At 46.6% G+C, this 22,993-nt stretch overlaps 3 non-coding genes across 3 annotated transcripts; all 3 read right to left on the bottom strand.

The window, feature by feature from the left end:
• Positions 1-669: 669 nt before the first annotated feature.
• TRNAH-GUG (transfer RNA histidin (anticodon GUG)) lies at positions 670-741 on the bottom strand. Its single transcript has one exon. It is a non-coding gene; the product is annotated as a tRNA-His (tRNA).
• Positions 742-3,377: 2,636 nt separating this feature from the next.
• TRNAH-GUG (transfer RNA histidin (anticodon GUG)) lies at positions 3,378-3,449 on the bottom strand. The gene has a single exon. It is a non-coding gene; the product is annotated as a tRNA-His (tRNA).
• A 2,398-nt stretch (positions 3,450-5,847) lies between these two features.
• TRNAH-GUG (transfer RNA histidin (anticodon GUG)) lies at positions 5,848-5,919 on the bottom strand. The gene has a single exon. It is a non-coding gene; the product is annotated as a tRNA-His (tRNA).
• Between the last annotated feature and the right edge of the window lie 17,074 nt (positions 5,920-22,993).

The raw sequence follows: 22,993 nt of genomic DNA, 5'->3' as shown, positions 1-22,993 counted from the left end.
GTCATTTAGTTGGAAATGATTTTCCCATTATCCCCAAAAACTCCTCACTGTGTCTAAGAACGCTTTTTTTCACAGGACAATACAGATCAGATTGACTTGAAAGGTCCTTTCACGCGACTACAGAATGCCTCTCATTCCACTAAAAGATACGCCTGTGCCTACAATAGCCTAGGACTATACTATGAGTCCCAATGTAGAAAGACCACAAGTCCACAGATATGCCTGTTTATTTAAACATCTGTATTATCATCAGCGTGTGACTGTAAAGGCGGGACCTCGCGCTCTCTGTAACGCGCTCCATTGGCAACATCAGTTAAATGTCGTTGGTTCAATCCCTCGCGGATGTTGTTTTTATTCCCATTTGTAACTGGGAAATACTGTCGCTGCAATACATATGTCTTAATCAAGCTAGTGGTTATTGACGTAAATGGCAGTGTTATAATGTTTCATGTAATGCAAATGTCACCACATAATGCGCTCTTAATTAGATTTGGTTGAAATACATTACAGTCACCCGATGAAAAAGTGTGCAAAGAGCATTAAAGAAACAAAAGGTTCATAACAGTAACAGGACATATCGAATTGTTTCAGTCCTCCACAGAGATTGCCAATGTATTAATGGAAATTCTAAAATATCTGCCCAACTGCCGTGACATTGCCTCACCGGAATGCCGTGACTCGGATTCGAACCGAGGTTGCTGCGGCCACAACGCAGAGTACTAACCACTATACAATCACGGCAAGCTACTTGGGCTACTACGATGTGACGTTCCACCTCTGTCATAAGCTGTACTCCATCTGTGATGTCATGACTCATGTTTGAATTAAAGGTTGGTTGTGATGTTATCCATGAGAATAAGTGGACACCTGATCCCCAGTCACTTATTTAAGATCTCAATAATCAAGTCAGAATCCAAATGAAAGTCATCAAAGTGGAGCCAATTAGAAATAATATAGTTACACAAACCTGGCAATGGTGTGGCAGCCAGGGCCGATAATGGCCCGCCAGCCTGAGAGCAGGAAAGTGTGAGAGCAGTGATGGTCTTGTGAGAGTTTACAGCTGTTATTGACCCTGTCCCCTTCCATTGCAGAGTTTTCTCCGTATAGGAAGTACAGAGGCTCCCTCAGGGGTGCTAATAGTACATTTATTTTTTTGCGCAGGAGAAGTGCTCTTCACCAATTGCACGTGCCAAATCACCCGAAGGCCACCACCATAAAATTCAGGCATTCATGTGCATGCGTCCTCCATGTTATGTCCTTATAAAGGGATGCATGTTCATGATGACTCCATGTCACACCTGCATACAAGGATGCATGTTCATGCCGCCTCGTTCTCTTGGCTTCATACAGGGAATTTATCTCCTCCCTGTCTCACCCTCATGCAGGGATGCATGACCAATGCTCCTTCCCTTCTCGCCCGCATACATGGATGCACGTTCATGTCTCCTCGTTCTCTCGGCTTCATACGGGGATTTTATCTCCTCCCTGTCTCACCCTCAGGAAGGGATGCATGACCAATGCTCCTTCCCGTCTCGCCTGCATACATGGATGCACGTTCACGCCTCCTCCTTCTCTCGGCTTCATACGGGGATCATATCTCCTCCCTGTCTCACCCTCATGCAGGGATGCATGACCAATGCTCCTTCCTGTCTCGCCCGCATACATGGATGCACGTTCACGCCTCCTCCTTCTCTCGGCTTCATACAGGGATCATATCTCCTCCCTGTCTCACCCTCATGCAGGGATGCATGACCAATGCTCCTTCCCTTCTCGCCCGCATACATGGATGCACGTTCACGCCTCCTCCTTCTCTCGGCTTCATACGGGGATCATATCTCCTCCCTGTCCCACCCTCATGCAGGGATGCATGACCAATGCTCCTTCCTGTCTCGCCCGCATACATGGATGCACGTTCACGCCTCCTCCTTCTCTCGGCTTCATACGGGGATCATATCTCCTCCCTGTCTCACCCTTATGCAGGGATGCATGACCAATGCTCCTTCCCTTCTCGCCTGCATACATGGATGCACGTTCACGCCTCCTCCTTCTCTCGGCTTCATACGGGGATCATATCTCCTCCCTGTCTCACCCTCATGCAGGGATGCATGACCAATGCTCCTTCCTGTCTCGCCCGCATACATGGATGCACGTTCACGCCTCCTCCTTCTCTCGGCTTCATACGGGGATCATATCTCCTCCCTGTCTCACCCTCATGCAGGGATGCATGACCAATGCTCCTTCCCTTCTCGCCTGCATACATGGATGCACGTTCACGCCTCCTCCTTCTCTCGGCTTCATACGGGGATCATATCTCCTCAATGTCTCACCCTCACTTCCAACATGTGTAACTTCTTGTTCTCTTTGACGTCTGGGGCATGGGTGGCTACTGCACAGCTCTAGATGTCGCCCACCTGCAAGGTGCTATGGAAAGCACTTTTCCACATTGGACGTGCTATATTAACCCCCTCTCCCCAAATACAATAAAAATAAAGAAATATATGTGCTTCCATAATGTCTACCTTCTAATGTTTCATATGTGTAAGCACATTGTCCTCCTCCTGACCACATTCTAAAACTTTGTGCAAATTGTTCCTTCCATAAACTGTCACTTCCTTGGCCCTTTATTTATAATGACTGTTATACTGTCTCTCTTTCCGCCACAGTATAACAAAGTCTAGCACACCTCATGATTGGACTAAGAAATTCCTGTCATTTAGTTGGAAATGATTTTCCCATTATCCCCAAAAACTCCTCACTGTGTCTAAGAACGCTTTTTTTCACAGGACAATTCAGATCAGATTGACTTGAAAGGTCCTTTCACGCGACTACAGAATGCCTCTCATTCCACTAAAAGATACGCCAGTGCCTACAATAGCCTAGGACTAGACTATGAGTCCCAATGTAGAAAGACCACAAGTCCACAGATATGCCTGTTTATTTAAACATCTGTATTATCATCAGCGTGTGACTGTAAAGGCGGGACCTCGCGCTCTCTGTAACGCGCTCCATTGGCAACATCAGTTAAATGTCGTTGGTTCAATCCCTCGCGGATGTTGTTTTTATTCCCATTTGTAACTGGGAAATACTGTCGCTGCAATACATATGTCTTAATCAAGCTAGTGGTTATTGACGTAAATGGCAGTGTTATAATGTTTCATGTACTGCAAATGTCACCACATAATGCGCTCTTAATTAGATTTGGTTGAAATACATTACAGTCACCCGATGAAAAAGTGTGCAAAGAGCATTAAAGAAACAAAAGGTTCATAACAGTAACAGGACATATCGAATTGTTTCAGTCCTCCACAGAGATTGCCAATGTATTAATGGAAATTCTAAAATATCTGCCCAACTGCGGTGACATTGCCTCACCGCAATGCCGTGACTCGGAATCGAACCGAGGTTGCTGCGGCCACAACGCAGAGTACTAACCACTATACGATCACAGCGAGCTACTTGGGCTGCTACAATGTGACGTTCCACCTCTATCATAAGCTGTACTCCATCTGTGATGTCATGGCTCATGTTTGAATTAAAGGTTGGTTGTGATGTTATCCATGAGAATAAGTGGACACCTGATCCCCAGTCACTTATTTAAGATCTCAATAATCAAGTCAGAATCCAAATGAAAGTCATCAAAGTGGAGCCAATTAGAAATAATATAGTTACACAAACCTGGCAATGGTGCGGCAGCCAAGGCCGATAATGGCCCGCCAGCCTGAGAGCAGGAAAGTGTGAGAGCAGTGATGGTCTTGTGAGAGTTTACAGCTGTTATTGACCCTGTCCCCTTCCATTGCAGAGTTTTCTCCCTATAAGAAGTGCAGAGGCTCCCTCCGGGGTGCTAATAGTACATTTATTTTTTTGCGCAGGAGAAGTGCTCTTCACCAATTGCACGTGCCAAATCACCCGAAGGCCACCACCAAAAAATTCAGGCATTCATGTTCATGCGTCCTCCATGTTATGTCCTTATAAAGGGATGCATGTTCATGATGACTCCATGTCACACCTGCATACAAGGATGCATGTTCATGCCGCCTCGTTCTCTTGGCTTCATACAGGGATTTTATCTCCTCCCTGTCTCACCCTCATGCAGGGATGCATGACCAATGCTCCTTCCCTTCTCGCCCGCATACATGGATGCACGTTCATGTCTCCTCATTCTCTCGGCTTCATACAGGGATTTTATCTCCTCCCTGTCTCACCCTCAGGAAGGGATGCATGACCAATGCTCCTTCCCGTCTCGCTCGCATACATGGATGCCCGTTCACGCCTCCTCCTTCTCTCGGCTTCATACGGGGATCATATCTCCTCCCTGTCTCACCCTCATGCAGGGATGCATGACCAATGCTCCTTCCTGTCTCGCCCGCATACATGGATGCACGTTCACGCCTCCTCCTTCTCTCGGCTTCATACGGGGATCATATCTCCTCCCTGTCTCACCCTCATGCAGGGATGCATGACCAATGCTCCTTCCCTTCTCGCCTGCATACATGGATGCACCTTCACGCCTCCTCCTTCTCACGGCTTCATACGGGGATCATATCTCCTCCCTGTCTCACCCTCATGCAGGGATGCATGACCAATGCTCCTTCCTGTCTCGCCCGCATACATGGATGCACGTTCACGCCTCCTCCTTCTCTCGGCTTCATACGGGGATGATATCTCCTCCCTGTCTCACCCTCATGCAGGGATGCATGACCAATGCTCCTTCCCTTCTCGCCTGCATACATGGATGCACGTTCACGCCTCCTCCTTCTCTCGGCTTCATACGGGGATCATATCTCCTCAATGTCTCACCCTCACTTCCAACATGTGTAACTTCTTGTTCTCTTTGACGTCTGGGGCATGGGTGGCTACTGCACAGCTCTAGATGTCGCCCACCTGCAAGGTGCTATGGAAAGCACTTTTCCACATTGGACGTGCTATATTAACCCCCTCTCCCCAAATACAATAAAAATAAAGAAATATATGTGCTTCCATAATGTCTACCTTCTAATGTTTCATATGTGTAAGCACATTGTCCTCCTCCTGACCACATTCTAAAACTATGTGCAAATTGTTCCTTCCATAAACTGTCACTTCCTTGGCCCTTTATTTATAATGACTGTTATACTGTCTCTCTTTCCGCCACAGTATAAAAAAGCCTAGCACACCTCATGATTGGACTAAGAAATTCCTGTCATTTAGTTGGAAATGATTTTCCCATTATCCCCAAAAACTCCTCACTGTGTCTAAGAACGCTTTTTTTCACAGGACAATACAGATCAGATTGACTTGAAAGGTCCTTTCACGCGACTACAGAATGTCTCTCATTCCACTAAAAGATACGCCAGTGCCTATAATAGCCTAGGACTAGACTATGAGTCCCAATGTAGAAAGACCACAAGTCCACAGATATGCCTGTTTATTTAAACATCTGTATTATCATCAGCGTGTGACTGCAAAGGCGGGACCTCGCGCTCTCTGTAACGCGCTCCATTGGCAACATCAGTTAAATGTCGTTGGTTCAATCCCTCGCGGATGTTGTTTTTATTCCCATTTGTAACTGGGAAATACTGTCGCTGCAATACATATGTCTTAATCAAGCTAGTGGTTATTGACGTAAATGGCAGTGTTATAATGTTTCATGTACTGCAAATGTCACCACATAATGCGCTCTTAATTAGATTTGGTTGAAATACATTACAGTCACCCGATGAAAAAGTGTGCAAAGAGCATTAAAGAAACAAAAGGTTCATAACAGTAACAGGACATATCGAATTGTTTCAGTCCTCCACAGAGATTGCCAATGTATTAATGGAAATTCTAAAATATCTGCCCAACTGCCGTGACATTGCCTCACTGCAATGCCGTGACTCGGATTCGAACCGAGGTTGCTGCGGCCACAACGCAGAGTACTAACCACTATACGATCACGGCGAGCTACTTGGGCTGCTACAATGTGACGTTCCACCTCTATCATAAGCTGTACTCCATCTGTGATGTCATGACTCATGTTTGAATTAAAGGTTGGTTGTGATGTTATCCATGAGAATAAGTGGACACCTGATCCCCAGTCACTTATTAAAGATCTCAATAATCAAGTCAGAATCCAAATGAAAGTCATCAAAGTGGAGCCAATTAGAAATAATATAGTTACCCAAACCTGGCAATGGTGCGTCAGCCAGGGCCGATAATGGCCCGCCAGCCTGAGAGCAGGAAAGTGTGAGAGCAGTGATGGTCTTGTGAGAGTTTACAGCTGTTATTGACCCTGTCCCCTTCCATTGCAGAGTTTTCTCCCTATAAGAAGTGCAGAGGCTCCCTCCGGGGTGCTAATAGTACATTTATTTTTTTGCGCAGGAGAAGTGCTCTTCACCAATTGCACGTGCCAAATCACCCGAAGGCCACCACCATAAAATTCAGGTATTCATGTTCATGCGTCCTCCATGTTATGTCCTTATAAAGGGATGCATGTTCATGATGACTCCATGTCACACCTGCATACAAGGATGCATGTTCATGCCGCCTCGTTCTCTTGGCTTCATACAGGGATTTTATCTCCTCCCTGTCTCACCCTCATGCAGGGATGCATGACCAATGCTCCTTCCCTTCTCGCCCGCATACATGGATGCACGTTCATGTCTCCTCGTTCTCTCGGCTTCATACGGGGATTTTATCTCCTCCCTGTCTCACCCTCAGGAAGGGATGCATGACCAATGCTCCTTCCCGTCTCGCCTGCATACATGGATGCACGTTCACGCCTCCTCCTTCTCTCGGCTTCATACGGGGATCATATCTCCTCCCTGTCTCACCCTCATGCAGGGATGCATGACCAATGCTCCTTCCTGTCTCGCCCGCATACATGGATGCATGTTCACGCCTCCTCCTTCTCTCGGCTTCATACAGGGATCATATCTCCTCCCTGTCTCACCCTCATGCAGGGATGCATGACCAATGCTCCTTCCCTTCTCGCCTGCATACATGGATGCACGTTCACGCCTCCTCCTTCTCTCGGCTTCATACGGGGATCATATCTCCTCCCTGTCTCACCCTCATGCAGGGATGCATGACCAATGCTCCTTCCTGTCTCGCCCGCATACATGGATGCACGTTCACGCCTCCTCCTTCTCTCGGCTTCATACGGGGATCATATCTCCTCCCTGTCTCACCCTCATGCAGGGATGCATGACCAATGCTCCTTCCTGTCTCGCCCGCATACATGGATGCACGTTCACGCCTCCTCCTTCTCTCGGCTTCATACGGGGATCATATCTCCTCCCTGTCTCACCCTCATGCAGGGATGCATGACCAATGCTCCTTCCCTTCTCGCCTGCATACATGGATGCACGTTCACACCTCCTCCTTCTCTCGGCTTCATACGGGGATCATATCTCCTCAATGTCTCACCCTCACTTCCAACATGTGTAACTTCTTGTTCTCTTTGACGTCTGGGGCATGGGTGGCTACTGCACAGCTCTAGATGTCGCCCACCTGCAAGGTGCTATGGAAAGCACTTTTCCACATTGGACGTGCTATATTAACCCCCTCTCCCCAAATACAATAAAAATAAAGAAATATATGTGCTTCCATAATGTCTACCTTCTAATGTTTCATATGTGTATGCACATTGTCCTCCTCCTGACCACATTCTAAAACTATGTGCAAATTGTTCCTTCCATAAACTGTCACTTCCTTGGCCCTTTATTTATAATGACTGTTATACTCTCTCTCTTTCCGCCACAGTATAAAAAATCCTAGCACACCTCATGATTGGACTAAGAAATTCCTGTCATTTAGTTGGAAATGATTTTCCCATTATCCCCAAAAACTCCTCACTGTGTCTAAGAACGCTTTTTTTCACAGGACAATACAGATCAGATTGACTTGAAAGGTCCTTTCACGCGACTACAGAATGCCTCTCATTCCACTAAAAGATACGCCAGTGCCTACAATAGCCTAGGACTAGACTATGAGTCCCAATGTAGAAAGACCACAAGTCCACAGATATGCCTGTTTATTTAAACATCTGTATTATCATCAGCGTGTGACTGTAAAGGCGGGACCTCGCGCTCTCTGTAACGCGCTCCATTGGCAACATCAGTTAAATGTCGTTGGTTCAATCCCTCGCGGATGTTGTTTTTATTCCCATTTGTAACTGGGAAATACTGTCGCTGCAATACATTTGTCTTAATCAAGCTAGTGGTTATTGACGTAAATGGCAGTGTTATAATGTTTCATGTAATGCAAATGTCACCACATAATGCGCTCTTAATTAGATTTGGTTGAAATACATTACAGTCACCCGATGAAAAAGTGTGCAAAGAGCATTAAAGAAACAAAAGGTTCATAACAGTAACAGGACATATCAAATTGTTTCAGTCCTCCAAAGAGATTGCCAATGTATTAATGGAAATTCTAAAATATCTGCCCAACTGCCGTGACATTGCCTCACCGCAATGCCGTGACTCGGATTCGAACCGAGGTTGCTGCGGCCACAACGCAGAGTACTAACCACTATACGATCACGCGAGTGGGCTACTACGATGTGACGTTCCACCTCTGCCATAAGCTGTACTCCATCTGTGATGTCATGACTCATGTTTGAATTAAAGGTTGGTTGTGATGTTATCCATGAGAATAAGTGGACACCTGATCCCCAGTCACTTATTTAAGATCTCAATAATCAAGTCAGAATCCAAATGAAAGTCATCAAAGTGGAGCCAATTAGAAATAATATAGTTACACAAACCTGGCAATGGTGTGGCAGCCAGGGCCGATAATGGCCCGCCAGCCTGAGAGCAGGAAAGTGTGAGAGCAGTGATGGTCTTGTGAGAGTTTACAGCTGTTATTGACCCTGTCCCCTTCCATTGCAGAGTTTTCTCCCTATAGGAAGTACAGAGGCTCCCTCCGGGGTGCTAATAGTACATTTATTTTTTTGCGCAGGAGAAGTGCTCTTCACCAATTGCACGTGCCAAATCACCCGAAGGCCACCACCATAAAATTCAGGCATTCATGTGCATGCGTCCTCCATGTTATGTCCTTATAAAGGGATGCATGTTCATGATGACTCCATGTCACACCTGCATACAAGGATGCATGTTCATGCCGCCTCGTTCTCTTGGCTTCATACAGGGAATTTATCTCCTCCCTGTCTCACCCTCATGCAGGGATGCATGACCAATGCTCCTTCCCTTCTCGCCCGCATACATGGATGCACGTTCATGTCTCCTCGTTCTCTCGGCTTCATACGGGGATTTTATCTCCTCCCTGTCACACCCTCAGGAAGGGATGCATGACCAATGCTCCTTCCCGTCTCGCCTGCATACATGGATGCACGTTCACGCCTCCTCCTTCTCTCGGCTTCATACGGGGATCATATCTCCTCCCTGTCTCACCCTCATGCAGGGATGCATGACCAATGCTCCTTCCTGTCTCGCCCGCATACATGGATGCACGTTCACGCCTCCTCCTTCTCTCGGCTTCATACAGGGATCATATCTCCTCCCTGTCTCACCCTCATGCAGGGATGCATGACCAATGCTCCTTCCCTTCTCGCTCGCATACATGGATGCACGTTCATGCCTCCTCCTTCTCTCGGCTTCATACGGGGATCATATCTCCTCCCTGTCCCACCCTCATGCAGGGATGCATGACCAATGCTCCTTCCTGTCTCGCCCGCATACATGGATGCACGTTCACGCCTCCTCCTTCTCTCGGCTTCATACGGGGATCATATCTCCTCCCTGTCTCACCCTTATGCAGGGATGCATGACCAATGCTCCTTCCCTTCTCGCCTGCATACATGGATGCACGTTCATGCCTCCTCCTTCTCTCGGCTTCATACAGGGATCATATCTCCTCCCTGTCTCACCCTCATGCAGGGATGCATGACCAATGCTCCTTCCTGTCTCGCCCGCATACATGGATGCACGTTCACGCCTCCTCCTTCTCTCGGCTTCATACGGGGATCATATCTCCTCCCTGTCTCACCCTCATGCAGGGATGCATGACCAATGCTCCTTCCCTTCTCGCCTGCATACATGGATGCACGTTCACGCCTCCTCCTTCTCTCGGCTTCATACGGGGATCATATCTCCTCAATGTCTCACCCTCACTTCCAACATGTGTAACTTCTTGTTCTCTTTGACGTCTGGGGCATGGGTGGCTACTGCACAGCTCTAGATGTCGCCCACCTGCAAGGTGCTATGGAAAGCACTTTTCCACATTGGACGTGCTATATTAACCCCCTCTCCCCAAATACAATAAAAATAAAGAAATATATGTGCTTCCATAATGTCTACCTTCTAATGTTTCATATGTGTAAGCACATTGTCCTCCTCCTGACCACATTCTAAAACTATGTGCAAATTGTTTCTTCCATAAACTGTCACTTCCTTGGCCCTTTATTTATAATGACTGTTATACTCTCTCTCTTTCCGCCACAGTATAAAAAAGCCTAGCACACCTCATGATTGGACTAAGAAATTCCTGTCATTTAGTTGGAAATGATTTTCCCATTATCCCCAAAAACTCCTCACTGTGTCTAAGAACGCTTTTTTTCACAGGACAATACAGATCAGATTGACTTGAAAGGTCCTTTCACGCGACTACAGAATGCCTCTCATTCCACTAAAAGATACGCCAGTGCCTACAATAGCCTAGGACTAGACTATGAGTCCCAATGTAGAAAGACCACAAGTCCACAGATATGCCTGTTTATTTAAACATCTGTATTATCATCAGCGTGTGACTGTAAAGGCGGGACCTCGCGCTCTCTGTAACGCCCTCCATTAGCAACATCAGTTAAATGTCGTTGGTTCAATCCCTCGCGGATGTTGTTTTTATTCCCATTTGTAACTGGGAAATACTGTCGCTGCAATAGATATGTCTTAATCAAGCTAGTGGTTATTGACGTAAATGGCAGTGTTATAATGTTTCATGTACTGCAAATGTCACCACATAATGCGCTCTTAATTAGATTTGGTTGAAATACATTACAGTCACCCGATGAAAAAGTGTGCAAAGAGCATTAAAGAAACAAAAGGTTCATAACAGTAACAGGACATATCGAATTGTTTCAGTCCTCCACAGAGATTGCCAATGTATTAATGGAAATTCTAAAATATCTGCCCAACTGCTGTGACATTGCCTCACCGCAATGATCGAACCGAGGTTGCTGCGGCCACAACGCAGAGTACTAACCACTATACGATCACGGCGAGCTACTTGGGCTGCTACAATGTGACGTTCCACCTCTATCATAAGCTGTACTCCATCTGTGATGTCATGGCTCATGTTTGAATTAAAGGTTGGTTGTGATGTTATCCATGAGAATAAGTGGACACCTGATCCCCAGTCACTTATTTAAGATCTCAATAATCAAGTCAGAATCCAAATGAAAGTCATCAAAGTGGAGCCAATTAGAAATAATATAGTTACACAAACCTGGCAATGGTGCGGCAGCCAGGGCCGATAATGGCCCGCCAGCCTGAGAGCAGGAAAGTGTGAGAGCAGTGATGGTCTTGTGAGAGTTTACAGCTGTTAGTGACCCTGTCCCCTTCCATTGCAGAGTTTTCTCCCTATAAGAAGTGCAGAGGCTCCCTCCGGGGTGCTAATAGTACATTTATTTTTTTGCACAGGAGAAGTGCTCTTCACCAATTGCACGTGCCAAATCACCCGAAGGCCACCACCAAAAAATTCAGGCATTCATGTTCATGCGTCCTCCATGTTATGTCCTTATAAAGGGATGCATGTTCATGATGACTCCATGTCACACCTGCATACAAGGATGCATGTTCATGCCGCCTCGTTCTCTTGGCTTCATACAGGGATTTTATCTCCTCCCTGTCTCACCCTCATGCAGGGATGCATGACCAATGCTCCTTCCCTTCTCGCCCGCATACATGGATGCACGTTCATGTCTCCTCGTTCTCTCGGCTTCATACAGGGATTTTATCTCCTCCCTGTCTCACCCTCAGGAAGGGATGCATGACCAATGCTCCTTCCCGTCTCGCCCGCATACATGGATGCACGTTCACGCCTCCTCCTTCTCTCGGCTTCATACGGGGATCATATCTCCTCCCTGTCTCACCCTCATGCAGGGATGCATGACCAATGCTCCTTCCTGTCTCGCCCGCATACATGGATGCACGTTCACGCCTCCTCCTTCTCTCGGCTTCATACGGGGATCATATCTCCTCCCTGTCTCACCCTCATGCAGGGATGCATGACCAATGCTCCTTCCCTTCTCGCCTGCATACATGGATGCACGTTCACGCCTCCTCCTTCTCACGGCTTCATACGGGGATCATATCTCCTCCCTGTCTCACCCTCATGCAGGGATGCATGACCAATGCTCCTTCCTGTCTCGCCCGCATACATGGATGCACGTTCACGCCTCCTCCTTCTCTCGGCTTCATACGGGGATGATATCTCCTCCCTGTCTCACCCTCATGCAGGGATGCATGACCAATGCTCCTTCCCTTCTCGCCTGCATACATGGATGCACGTTCACGCCTCCTCATTCTCTCGGCTTCATACGGGGATCATATCTCCTCAATGTCTCACCCTCACTTCCAACATGTGTAACTTCTTGTTCTCTTTCACGTCTGGGGCATAGGTGGCTACTGCACAGCTCTAGATGTCGCCCACCTGCAAGGTGCTATGGAAAGCACTTTTGCACATTGGACGTGCTATATTAACCCCCTCTCCCCAAATACAATAAAAATAAAGAAATATATGTGCTTCCATAATGTCTACCTTCTAATGTTTCATATGTGTAAGCACATTGTCCTCCTCCTGACCACATTCTAAAACTATGTGCAAATTGTTCCTTCCATAAACTGTCACTTCCTTGGCCCTTTATTTATAATGACTGTTATACTCTCTCTCTTTCCGCCACAGTATAAAAAAGCCTAGCACACCTCATGATTGGACTAAGAAATTCCTGTCATTTAGTTGGAAATGATTTTCCCATTATCCCCAAAAACTCCTCACTGTGTCTAAGAACGCTTTTTTTCACAGGACAATACAGATCAGATTGACTTGAAAGGTCCTTTCACGCGAATACAGAATGCCTCTCATTCCACTAAAAGATACGCCAGTGCCTACAATAGCCTAGGACTAGACTATGAGTCCCAATGTAGAAAGACCACAAGTCCACAGATATGCCTGTTTATTTAAACATCTGTATTATCATCAGCGTGTGACTGCAAAGGCGGGACCTCGCGCTCTCTGTAACGCGCTCCATTGGCAACATCAGTTAAATGTCGTTGGTTCAATCCCTCGCGGATGTTGTTTTTATTCGAATTTGAAACTGGGAAATACTGTCGCTGCAATACATATGTCTTAATCAAGTTGTGGTTATTGATGTAAATGGCAGTGTTATAATGTTTCACGTACTGCAAATGTCACCACATAATGCGCTCTTAATTAGATTTGGTTGAAATACATTACAGTCACCCGATGAAAAAGTGTGCAAACAGCATTAAAGAAACAAAAGGTTACATAACAGTAACAGGACATAACGAATTGTTTCAGTCCTCCTCAGAGATTGCCAATGTATTAATGGAAATTCTAAAATATCTGCCCAACTGCCGTGACATTGCCTCACCGCAATGCCGTGACTCGGATTCGAACCGAGGTTGCTGCGGCCAATACGCAGAGTACTAACCACTATACGATCACGGCGAGCGACTTGGGCTGCTACAATGTGACGTTCCACCTCTGTCATAAGCTGTACTCCATCTGTGATGTCATGACTCATGTTTGAATTAAAGGTTGGTTGTGATGTTATCCATGAGAATAAGTGGACACCTGATCCCCAGTCAGAATCTAAATGAAAGTCATCAAAGTGGAGCCAATTAGAAATAATATAGTTACACAAACCTGGCAATGGTGTGGCAGCCAGGGCCGATAATGGCCCGCCAGCCTGAGAGCAGGAAAGTGTGAGAGCAGTGATGGTCTTGTGAGAGTTTACAGCTGTTATTGACCCTGTCCCCTTCCATTGCAGAGTTTTCTCCCTATAAGAAGTGCAGAGGCTCCCTCCAGGGTGCTAATAGTAGATTTATTTTTTTGCGCAGGAGAAGTGCTCTTCACCAATTGCACATGCCAAATCACCCGAAGGCCACCACCATAAAATTCAGGCATTCATGTTCATGCGTCCTCCATGTTATGTCCTTATAAAGGGATGCATGTTCATGATGACTCCATGTCACACCTGCATACAAGGATGCATGTTCATGCCGCCTCGTTTTCTTGGCTTCATACAGGGATTTTATCTCCTCCCTGTCTCACCCTCATGCAGGGATGCATGACCAATGCTCCTTCCCTTCTCGCCCGCATACATGGATGCACGTTCATGTCTCCTCATTCTCTTGGCTTCATACGGGGATTTTATCTCCTCCCTGTCTCACCCTCAGGAAGGGATGCATGACCAATGCTCCTTCCCGTCTCGCCCGCATACATGGATGCACGTTCACGCCTCCTCCTTCTCTCGGCTTCATACGGGGATCATATCTCCTCCCTGTCTCACCCTCATGCAGGGATGCATGACCAATGCTCCTTCCTGTCTCGCCCGCATACATGGATGCACGTTCACGCCTCCTCCTTCTCTCGGCTTCATACGGGGATCATATCTCCTCCCTGTCTCACCCTCATGCAGGGATGCATGACCAATGCTCCTTCCTGTCTCGCCCGCATACATGGATGCACGTTCACGCCTCCTCCTTCTCTCGGCTTCATACGGGGATCATATCTCCTCCCTGTCTCAATCTCATGCAGGGATGCATGACCAATGCTCCTTCCCTTCTCGCCTGCATACATGGATGCACGTTCACGCCTCCTCCTTCTCTCGGCTTCATACGGGGATCATATCTCCTCAATGTCTCACCCTCACTTCCAACATGTGTAACTTCTTGTTCTCTTTGACGTCTGGGGCATGGGTGGCTACTGCACAGCTCTAGATGTCGCCCACCTGCAAGGTGCTATGGAAAGCACTTTTCCACATTGGACGTGCTATATTAACCCCCTCTCCCCAAATACAATAAAAATAAAGAAATATATGTGCTTCCATAATGTCTACCTTCTAATGTTTCATATGTGTAAGCACATTGTCCTCCTCCTGACCACATTCTAAAACTATGTGCAAATTGTTCCTTCCATAAACTGTCACTTCCTTGGCCCTTTATTTATAATGACTGTTATACTCTCTCTCTTTCCGCCACAGTATAAAAAAGCCTAGCACACCTCATGATTGGACTAAGAAATTCCTGTCATTTAGTTGGAAATGATTTTCCCATTATCCCCAAAAACTCCTCACTGTGTCTAAGAACGCTTTTTTTCACAGGACAATACAGATCAGATTGACTTGAAAGGTCCTTTCACGCGACTACAGAATGCCTCTCATTCCACTAAAAGATACGCCAGTGCCTACAATTGCCTAGGACTAGACTATGAGTCCCAATGTAGAAAGACCACAAGTCCACAGATATGCCTGTTTATTTAAACATCTGTATTATCATCAGCGTGTGACTGTAAAGGCGGGACCTTGCGCTCTCTGTAACGCGCTCCATTGGCAACATCAGTTAAATGTCGTTGGTTCAATCCCTGGCGGATGTTGTTTTTATTCCCATTTGTAACTGGGAAATACTGTTGCTGCAATACATATGTCTTAATCAAGCTAGTGGTTATTGACTTAAATGGCAGTGTTATAATGTTTCATGTACTGCAAATGTCACCACATAATGCGCTCTTAATTAGATTTGGTTGAAATACATTACAGTCACCCGATGAAAAAGTGTGCAAAGAGCATTAAAGAAACAAAAGGTTCATAACAGTAACAGGACATATCGAATTGTTTCAGTCCTCCACAGAGATTCCCAATGTATTAATGGAAATTCTAAAATATCTGCCCAACTGCCGTCACATTGCCTCACCGCAATGCCGTGACTCGGATTCGAACGGAGGTTGCTGCGGCCACAACACAGAGTATTAACCACTATACGATCACGGCGAGCTACTTGGGCTGCCACAATGTGATGTCCCACCTCTGTCATAAGCTGTACTCCATCTGTGATGTCATGACTCATGTTTGAATTAAAGGTTGGTTGTGATGTTATCCATGAGAATAAGTGGACACCTGATCCCCAGTCACTTATTTAAGATCTCAATAATCAAGTCAGAATCCAAATGAAAGTCATCAAAGTGGAGCCAATTAGAAATAATATAGTTACACAAACCTGGCAATGGTGCGGCAGCCAGGGCCGATAATGGCCCGCCAGCCTGAGAGCAGGAAAGTGTGAGAGCAGTGATGGTCTTGTGAGAGTTTACAGCTGTTATTGACCCTGTCCCCTTTCATTGCAGAGTTTTCTCCCTATAAGAAGTGCAGAGGCTCCCTCCGGGGTGCTAATAGTACATTTATTTTTTTGCGCAGGAGAAGTGCTCTTCACCAATTGCACGTGCCAAATCACCCGAAGGCCACCACCATAAAATTCAGGCATTCATGTTCATGCGTCCTCCATGTTATGTCCTTATAAAGGGATGCATGTTCATGACGACTCCATGTCACACCTGCATACAAGGATGCATGTTCATGCCGCCTCATTCTCTTGGCTTCATACAGGGATTTTATCTCCTCCCTGTCTCACCCTCATGCAGGGATGCATGACCAATGCTCCTTCCCTTCTCGCCCGCATACATGGATGCACGTTCATGTCTCCTCGTTCTCTCGGCTTCATACGGGGATTTTATCTCCTCCCTGTTTCACCCTCAGGAAGGGATGCATGACCAATGCTCCTTCCCGTCTCGCCCGCATACATGGATGCACGTTCACGCCTCCTCCTTTTCTCGGCTTCATACGGGGATCATATCTCCTCCCTGTCTCACCCCCATGCAGGGATGCATGACCAATGCTCCTTCCTGTCTCGCCCGCATACATGGATGCACGTTCACGCCTCCTCCTTCTCTCGGCTTCATACGGGGATCATATCTCCTCCCTGTCTCACCCTCATGCAGGGATGCATGACCAATGCTCCTTCCCTTCTCGCCTGCATACATGGATGCACGTTCACGCCTCCTCCTTCTCTCGGCTTCATACGGGGATCATATCTCCTCCCTGTCTCACCCTCATGCAGGGATGCATGACCAATGCTCCTTCCTGTCTCGCCCGCATACATGGATGCACGTTCACGCCTCCTCCTTCTCTCGGCTTCATACGGGGATCATATCTCCTCCCTGTCTCACCCTCATGCAGGGATGCATGACCAATGCTCCTTCCCTTCTCGCCTGCATACATGGATGCACGTTCACGCCTCCTCCTTCTCTCGACTTCATTCGGGGATCATATCTCCTCAATGTCTCACCCTCACTTCCAACATGTGTAACTTCTTGTTCTCTTTGACGTCTGGGGCATGGGTGGCTACTGCACAGCTCTAGATGTCGCCCCCCTGCAAGGTGCTATGGAAAGCACTTTTCCACATTGGACGTGCTATATTAACCCCCTCTTCCCAAATACAATAAAAATAAAGAAATATTTGTGCTTCCATAATGTCTACCTTCTAATGTTTCATATGTGTAAGCACATTGTCCTCCTCCTGACCACATTCTAAAACTATGTGCAAATTGCTCCTTCCATAAACTGTCACTTCCTTGGCCCTTTATTTATAATGAGTGTTATACTCTCTCTCTTTCCGCCACAGTATAAAAAAGCCTAGCACACCTCATGATTGGACTAAGAAATTCCTGTCATTTAGTTGGAAATGATTTTCCCATTATCCCCAAAAACTCCTCACTGTGTCTAAGAACGCTTTTTTTCACAGGACAATACAGATCAGATTGACTTGAAAGGTCCTTTCACGCGACTACAGAATGCCTCTCATTCCACTAAAAGATACACCAGTGCCTACAATAGCCTAGGACTAGACTATGAGTCCCAATGTAGAAAGACCACAAGTCCACAGATATGCCTGTTTATTTAAACATCTGTATTATCATCAGCGTGTGACTGTAAAGGCGGGACCTCGCGCTCTCTGTAACGCGCTCCATTGGCAACATCAGTTAAATGTCGTTGGTTCAATCCCTCGCGGATGTTGTTTTTATTCCCATTTGTAACTGGGAAATACTGTCGCTGCAATACATATGTCTTAATCAAGCTAGTGGTTATTGACGTAAATGGCAGTGTTATAATGTTTCATGTACTGCAAATGGCACCACATAATGCGCTCTTAATTAGATTTGGTTGAAATACATTACAGTCACCCGATGAAAAAGTGTGCAAAGAGCATTAAAGAAACAAAAGGTTCATAACAGTAACAGGACATATCGAATTGTTTCAGTCCTCCACAGAGATTCCCAATGTATTAATGGAAATTCTAAAATATCTGCCCAACTGCCGTGACATTGCCTCACCGCAATGCCGTGACTCGGATTCGAACGGAGGTTGCTGCGGCCACAACACAGAGTACTAACCACTATACGATCACGGCGAGCTACTTGGGCTGCCACAATGTGATGTCCCACCTCTGTCATAAGCTGTACTCCATCTGTGATGTCATGACTCATGTTTGAATTAAAGGTTGGTTGTGATGTTATCCATGAGAATAAGTGGACACCTGATCCCCAGTCACTTATTTAAGATCTCAATAATCAAGTCAGAATCCAAATGAAAGTCATCAAAGTGGAGCCAATTAGAAATAATATAGTTACACAAACCTGGCAATGGTGCGGCAGCCAGGGCCGATAATGGCCCGCCAGCCTGAGAGCAGGAAAGTGTGAGAGCAGTGATGGTCTTGTGAGAGTTTACAGCTGTTATTGACCCTGTCCCCTTTCATTGCAGAGTTTTCTCCCTATAAGAAGTGCAGAGGCTCCCTCCGGGGTGCTAATAGTACATTTATTTTTTTGCGCAGGAGAAGTGCTCTTCACCAATTGCACGTGCCAAATCACCCGAAGGCCACCACCATAAAATTCAGGCATTCATGTTCATGCGTCCTCCATGTTATGTCCTTATAAAGGGATGCATGTTCATGATGACTCCATGTCACACCTGCATACAAGGATGCATGTTCAAGCCGCCTCGTTCTCTTGGCTTCATACAGGGATTTTATCTCCTCCCTGTCTCACCCTCATGCAGGGATGCATGACCAATGCTCCTTCCCTTCTCGCCCGCATACATGGATGCACGTTCATGTCTCCTCGTTCTCTCGGCTTCATACAGGGATTTTATCTCCTCCCTGTCTCACCCTCAGAAAGGGATGCATGACCAATGCTCCTTCCCGTCTCGCCCGCATACATGGATGCACGTTCACGCCTCCTCCTTCTCTCAGCTTCATACGGGGATCATATCTCCTCCCTGTCTCACCCTCATGCAGGGATGCATGACCAATGCTCCTTCCTGTCTCGCCCGCATACATGGATGCACGTTCACGCCTCCTCCTTCTCTCGGCTTCATACGGGGATCATATCTCCTCCCTGTCTCACCCTCATGCAGGGATGTATGACCAATGCTCCTTCCCTTCTCGCCTGCATACATGGATGCACGTTCACGCCTCCTCCTTCTCTCGGCTTCATACGGGGATCATATCTCCTCCCTGTCTCACCCTCATGCAGGGATGCATGACCAATGCTCCTTCCTGTCTCGCCCGCATACATGGATGCACGTTCACGCGTCCTCCTTCTCTCGGCTTCATACGGGGATCATATCTCCTCCCTGTCTCACCCTCATGCAGGGATGCATGACCAATGCTCCTTCCCTTCTCGCCTGCATACATGGATGCACGTTCACGCCTCCTCCTTCTCTCGGCTTCATACGGGGATCATATCTCCTCAATGTCTCACCCTCACTTCCAACATGTGTAACTTCTTGTTCTCTTTGACGTCTGGGGAATGGGTGGCTACTGCACAGCTCTAGATGTCGCCCACCTGCAAGGTGCTATGGAAATCACTTTTCCACATTGGACGTGCTATATTAACCCCCTCTCCCCAAATACAATAAAAATAAAGAAATATATGTGCTTCCATAATGTCTACCTTCTAATGTTTCATATGTGTAAGCACATTGTCCTCCTCCTGACCACATTCTAAAACTATGTGCAAATTGTTCCTTCCATAAACTGTCACTTCCTTGGCCCTTTACTTATAATGACTGTTATACTCTCTCTCTTTCCGCCACAGTATAAAAAAGCCTAGCACACCTCATGATTGGACTAAGAAATTCCTGTCATTTAGTTGGAAATGATTTTCCCATTATCCCCAAAAACTCCTCACTGTGTCTAAGAACGCTTTTTTTCACAGGACAATACAGATCAGATTGACTTGAAAGGTCCTTTCACGCGACTACAGAATGCCTCTCATTCCACTAAAAGATACGCCAGTGCCTACAATAGCCTAGGACTAGAGTATGACTCCCAATGTAGAAAGACCACAAGTCCACAGATATGCCTGTTTATTTAAACATCTGTATTATCATCAGCGTGTGACTGTAAAGGCGGGACCTCGCGCTCTCTGTAACGCGCTCCATTGGCAACATCAGTTAAATGTCGTAGGTTCAATCCCTCGCGGATGTTGTTTTTATTCCCATTTGTAACTGGGAAATACTGTCGCTGCAATACATATGTCTTAATCAAGCTAGTGGTTATTGACGTAAATGGCAGTGTTATAATGTTTCATGTACTGCAAATGTCACCACATAATGCGCTCTTAATTAGATTTGGTTGAAATACATTACAGTCACCCGATGAAAAAGTGTGCAAAGAGCATTAAAGAAACAAAAGGTTCATAACAGTAACAGGACATATCGAATTGTTTCAGTCCTCCACAGAGATTGCCAATGTATTAATGGAAATTCTAAAATATCTGCCCAACTGCCGTGACATTGCCTCACCGCAATGCCGTGACTCGGATCCGAACCGAGGTTGCTGCGGCCACAACGCAGAGTACTAACCACTATACAATCACGGCAAGCTACTTGGGCTGCTACAATGTGTCGTTCCACCTCTATCATAAGCTGTACTCCATCTGTGATGTCATGGCTCATGTTTGAATTAAAGGTTGGTTGTGATGTTATCCATGAGAATAAGTGGACACCTGATCCCCAGTCACTTATTTAAGATCTCAATAATCAAGTCAGAATCCAAATGAAAGTCATCAAAGTGGAGCCAATTAGAAATAATATAGTTACACAAACCTGGCAATGGTGCGGCAGCCAGGGCCGATAATGGCCCGCCAGCCTGAGAGCAGGAAAGTGTGAGAGCAGTGATGGTCTTGTGAGAGTTTACAGCTGTTATTGACCCTGTCCCCTTTCATTGCAGAGTTTTCTCCCTATAAGAAGTGCAGAGGCTCCCTCCGGGGTGCTAATAGTACTTTTATTTTTTTGCGCAGGAGAAGTGCTCTTCACCAATTGCACGTGCCAAATCACCCGAAGGCCACCACCATAAAATTCAGGCATTCATGTTCATGCGTCCTCCATGTTTTGTCCTTATAAAGGGATGCATGTTCATGATGACTCCATGTCACACCTGCATACAAGGATGCATGTTCATGCCGCCTCGTTCTCTTGGCTTCATACAGGGATTTTATCTCCTCCCTGTCTCACCCTCATGCAGGGATGCATGACCAATGCTCCTTCCCTTCTCGCCCGCATACATGGATGCACGTTCATGTCTCCTCGTTCTCTCGGCTTCATACAGGGATTTTATCTCCTCCCTGTCTCACCCTCAGAAAGGGATGCATGACCAATGCTCCTTCCCGTCTCGCCCGCATACATGGATGCACGTTCACGCCTCCTCCTTCTCTCAGCTTCATACGGGGATCATATCTCCTCCCTGTCTCACCCTCATGCAGGGATGCATGACCAATGCTCCTTCCTGTCTCGCCCGCATACATGGATGCACGTTCACGCCTCCTCCTTCTCTCGGCTTCATACGGGGATCATATCTCCTCCCTGTCTCACCCTCATGCAGGGATGTATGACCAATGCTCCTTCCCTTCTCGCCTGCATACATGGATGCACGTTCACGCCTCCTCCTTCTCTCGGCTTCATACGGGGATCATATCTCCTCCCTGTCTCACCCTCATGCAGGGATGCATGACCAATGCTCCTTCCTGTCTCGCCCGCATACATGGATGCACGTTCACGCGTCCTCCTTCTCTCGGCTTCATACGGGGATCATATCTCCTCCCTGTCTCACCCTCATGCAGGGATGCATGACCAATGCTCCTTCCCTTCTCGCCTGCATACATGGATGCACGTTCACGCCTCCTCCTTCTCTCGGCTTCATACGGGGATCATATCTCCTCAATGTCTCACCCTCACTTCCAACATGTGTAACTTCTTGTTCTCTTTGACGTCTGGGGAATGGGTGGCTACTGCACAGCTCTAGATGTCGCCCACCTGCAAGGTGCTATGGAAATCACTTTTCCACATTGGACGTGCTATATTAACCCCCTCTCCCCAAATACAATAAAAATAAAGAAATATATGTGCTTCCATAATGTCTACCTTCTAATGTTTCATATGTGTAAGCACATTGTCCTCCTCCTGACCACATTCTAAAACTATGTGCAAATTGTTCCTTCCATAAACTGTCACTTCCTTGGCCCTTTACTTATAATGACTGTTATACTCTCTCTCTTTCCGCCACAGTATAAAAAAGCCTAGCACACCTCATGATTGGACTAAGAAATTCCTGTCATTTAGTTGGAAATGATTTTCCCATTATCCCCAAAAACTCCTCACTGTGTCTAAGAACGCTTTTTTTCACAGGACAATACAGATCAGATTGACTTGAAAGGTCCTTTCACGCGACTACAGAATGCCTCTCATTCCACTAAAAGATACGCCAGTGCCTACAATAGCCTAGGACTAGAGTATGACTCCCAATGTAGAAAGACCACAAGTCCACAGATATGCCTGTTTATTTAAACATCTGTATTATCATCAGCGTGTGACTGTAAAGGCGGGACCTCGCGCTCTCTGTAACGCGCTCCATTGGCAACATCAGTTAAATGTCGTAGGTTCAAT

Source organism: Ambystoma mexicanum, assembly GCF_040938575.1.
Source record: "Ambystoma mexicanum isolate Mex_15411 chromosome 12 unlocalized genomic scaffold, UKY_AmexF1_1 Mex_chr12_unloc.1, whole genome shotgun sequence".
NCBI classification, from domain to species: Eukaryota; Metazoa; Chordata; class Amphibia; order Caudata; family Ambystomatidae; genus Ambystoma; species Ambystoma mexicanum.
The sequence above is the reverse complement of the archived record's forward strand: the minus strand, read 5'-3'. Positions and strand labels throughout refer to the sequence as shown.